Genomic DNA, 4,709 nt, shown 5'->3' with positions numbered 1-4,709 from the left:
GACATTTGTAAGTAATCCGGTGGGCAAAAGACGCTTAACCTACCGTTGCACTTGGTCCATACATCTATTGTTGCTCATTTATTTTTGGTGTTTGTGTACGTGTTTAAAAAGTGATTAAGACAGAGATGCTAAATTGCTACTGTAGTATAGATGGAGGTTCTCCAATTCTTGCAGGTCTGTAGGAGTTTCATGTATGCATCGATTGTTTTTTTTTTGTTTAAATATAATTGTATAATTGTGTGGGATTCATGGTATTTGTATTGTAACAATCCAGATGTATGGATTATAAACCAAGAAAAGTTCTGATAACGATTCTGATTCTATATACAGTGTAGATTATTCAGATGCATGCCCAGTTAGATACCAATTTTATGCATGTACAAACGGAAGAGGCGTGGAAATAGAATGAAATAGTTTTCCCAAGTTAACTTGGCTATACCACAATAATCCATACAATAATATTTGTGATTTTTTTTAAACGTAATAAAACCAAAAATTAAAAAAAACAGCCGAAACTACGCCGACTTTTTGTATCGCGCTAGAACTCTAACAAATAGGCTTCTGGAAAGGGTTATATTGCTACAAGATTGAAGTCATCACTACAGAAGTTTTATAGTCGTCATCATGAACTCGTGGATCGTTATGGTGTATCCATCTGCACCATGAAAACTGATTTATTCAATGGGTCATAGTTCACCTTTCCTCGTTTGTCTACCCCGGACTTGACTTTTTATGAGCAACTCGGCGGGTGTTTCTAGAAAAGCAGAGGACGCTTACCCTACCGGTGCACCTGGTCCATGCTCCCAGTTTTTAGTGGAGTCCGAGTTGCTCATTTGCTTTTGTTACTTTGTATGTATAATTGTAGTTACTATATGTTCTTTGTTGTGTTTGTCTGTTTTCCATGTCTGGTCTTTGTCCCTGGATTACATTTTTTGATTACCGCTATTACCTTGGTTCCCTTGATGACTCTTTTGAAAGATTATGTTGACTGTTGAAAGGAAAATGACATGAGATACTTTGAAAGTTTTATTGTTTTTGGTACCAATTTTCGTGGTTTCCATGGATAGGCTAATCCCCAAAATATTTTCAAAAGAAAAGGAAATTTCAGTTAATGTGTACACAGAAAGTATCAAAACCACACACTCAAGAAACCACGAATTTATGTTCCGTCCTTAATTTACGAACATTGGTATCCATTAATTAAAGTACTTTCACCTAAACGTGTAAGAGTTATCAATATAAAATTAATGCAGAAAGAATGTAAAGAAGCACATTTGTAATTAATCTATATAATATAATTTCATTTGTTCATTGAAAAAAACTCTTTTGTTTGTACTTTTACATAAAAAGTTACGGGCTGCCCAAGAGGCAAACAGATTATTGATGTCATAACATAGATACGAAATGTGTGTCACATGTGGTTGAAAACTAGTATCTGTTGAGTAAAAAAAATAGAAATCAGGCGATTAAGGTAGTTAGTATAATGCGTTTTAGAAAATATAGCTTTTAAACATTGTTATGGGTTTAATCTGCATTATTTGGCAAAGAACTAAACCATCTGGTCATGTACATTTATTTTGACTTATATAGCATGTCAATGAACGCTGTGTGTCCATCAAACAACAAATAAAGCTCATACATAGTACAAAATAAGCATATCACCATTAAGGTAAAGAAAAAAGAAACTGAAAAATAAGTTCAACGACGAAACACCGAATTAACTAAATGCTTATCTCATTATCTATAATTGGATAGAACATTTGGTAAGGACCATATGCTTAGTACTGTTTTTGCAATATATTCGGATGCTAATATTTAACTATAGGGATTGATTGGAACATTATTTGTGATTTGTTTTATGACTTAAGTAGCAGTCTTTATACAAATCAGACAGAAGATGATTTATGCATGTCAAAAACCGTCCTAATTCTTTTATTTCTAATTTAGAATCAGCTCAAGACCAAATGATCAGTCACAATTTTTCATTTCGGTGTTGCTCTTTTCAGATAAAATTTTAATAGATTGTACAAGGAATTAGCACTTTGCAAGAGTATCGTTCTTATTTGTTCGATATGGTTGGTGTTAGCGGTAGATTAATGTACGGTTTATTCTCAAAAGTACAGATTTGAATATGGAAAGAAGAACTGTTGCGTAAAAATATAGCAAATGCAGATTGAAAAAAAGCATTATTTGTTCGGTGGGTTGTTCTTCATCATGAATCATTTTAATATGCACAGTGTATGAATTAAATATGGACTGGTACTTAAATGCACACAGTAAACACGTAGCTAGAAAATATAACCGTAAAAGAACAAAAGGAATATTACTGTCCATTCTTAAAATGTAAAGAAATCATAAGACACACTAATAAATACGTAAGGAAAATGTAAGAGATATCAGTATTAATAGTTATTTGTGTGCGAAATAGTTCATAAACCGACCATTTATGTTTATAATAACAAATCCAGGCATGTTCAGTTGATTTAGATGGCATAAAGTGACATTATGTGTAGGTTAAACAAATCGGAAATTGTATCAATAGTTCTAGTAAAGGCCCAACTAAAAGCGAGGCAGCTGTATTAAATAATTAACAATAAAACACAATGAGATTAACAGTTGCTTTTGTTAATAGACAATTTGAAGGAATATAAACATCACTACATATAAGTTAGATGACTGAAAATTATTTTTCGTCAATTTTTATTCCCTTTTTAACTAGTCAAAGTCATCAAGGGAATCAAGATTATAAGATAATCAAAAGAGTGTAATCCAGAGACAAAGACCAGACATGGAAAACAGACACACATAACAAAGAACACAAAGTAGCTAAAATCATGCATACAAAGTAACAAAGCAAATGAGCAACTCGGACTCTACTAAAAACTGGGAGTATAGACCAGGTGTATCGGTGTGGTAAGCGTCATCTGCTTTTCTAGATACACCTGCCGAGTTGCTAATAAAAAGTCAAGTCCGCGGTAGAACAATATCTCATTACACATTGTTATATGAGCAGTATTCCTTATCATGAATTTTAATTATTATGAAATATAAAAGTTAGCAATATGCCGTTGATATTCAGATGATGAATTGTTATGGCTAAAGTTAATGTACGTTTAGGTTGTAAAGGTCAAAAGTCGCGTCTTGGTCTATATGATATGAATGACACGTTATGGCTGTTCAGATAATGGGAAATAGACAATAACTACATATTTTTAATTATGTTTGTTGATCTTGTGGCAAAGCTTTCCGAGTGATATTTCAAAAAGTTTGCTGAGAATGATATATGAAAACGAAATTATATTTTGTTTCTCTCATGATGAAAGCAAACCTTTTTTTTCTCTTTTTGATCCTTCAAAGAAAAGAAGGTATACTGCTATACACGGCATGTAACCGTTCTGTACAATATGACCTTATATAATTTTGTGGTCGAAACCATGAAAACTTTGGCCCATGAAATATTACATAAAAAATTTTTAAAAAAAACTAAAAAAAAGAAATTTTTTCTTGTTATAAGTAATACGTACTATTTACAGTTGTAAATCCAGCCAGTATGTGATGAAAACATGACTGGAAAATAAGCACAATGAACAAACAACTCTTTATCGGGAAAATCCAATCCATATTTTAGACTACGAGTCCGGCTCCGATTTCTGCATTTATATCATGATGAAATATGCAAAAGCGCAGTTCCGGAATTTCGAGTAGTCGTCCGTATCGGATCTGGATCTTATCCCAACTGATAAAGATATAACCCGAACACCACAATCGTTATCGGACCGTAATGGCCTAAAGAAAAAGGACATAAATTGTCGCTTGACTGTCTCTTAGGGGCCTTGTTAAGGTAAAGTGAGTCTGGATTATTCATTTGATGTATATAATTTAATGACATTTGTAGGTCATATTTATCCATGTTAGAAGATAAATCTCATCTCTTAACCATAAGGTTACAAGTGCAGAATTTGTTGCTCTCTAATCATCTTGATGATTGAAAAATGCATGATATATGTGTGTTTTATATTTAATATAAAGCGGTAAGTACACAGGGGTGTGGAGTTAAGAATCAATTCAAATGGATAGAAATAAAAGAAAATATTATGTTTTTTTTCCGTTAGGTCAATACAACGTTCAGCATGACAAAAATGACAACATACAACATAACAAAAAACAAAAACAAAAACAAAAGCCTTTTGGGTGATCAGTCTTCGCACAAATATGTACCACCAAAACTAAAATAATAATAATAAAACAGAACAATTAGTCGTGATATCATTGGTATAAATATTAACCATCATTTATCGGTCATCTTTACCTACTGTATCCTAAAAATACATTTCCTGTTTGCCTTTACACCATGCTCTAGTAGTCAATTTCTATTTCATGTTATATGTGATTCCATTTACAATTTAAGTAGCTGTCTTTGTAAGAATCATACAAAATCTGAAAAATGTGATACACCCCAAAAAGGCTAAATATTTTTATTTTTTTGTAATTAAGTTGTATTATAGGTCTATACTATGAAATGTGTAATTATTCATTCAAAACTGCCTGATCTTAGGAGACAATCAACATTGAGAATCCAATAGATTTTATTGTATTTGAGTGTCACTTACATAGTTATTTTCCATAATTTTGAAATCTAAAGCGCATTCTATATAATTTGTATCTCCTAAGAACACGGGTTACATGAAAAACTTAATTTTAATTTCAGT

Source organism: Perna viridis, chromosome 13 (genome assembly GCF_037379345.1).
Source record: "Perna viridis isolate PV_CMFRI_1.1 ecotype Kerala chromosome 13, ASM3737934v1, whole genome shotgun sequence".
NCBI lineage: Eukaryota > Metazoa > Mollusca > Bivalvia > Mytilida > Mytilidae > Perna > Perna viridis.
Note: the sequence above shows the minus strand (reverse complement) of the source record.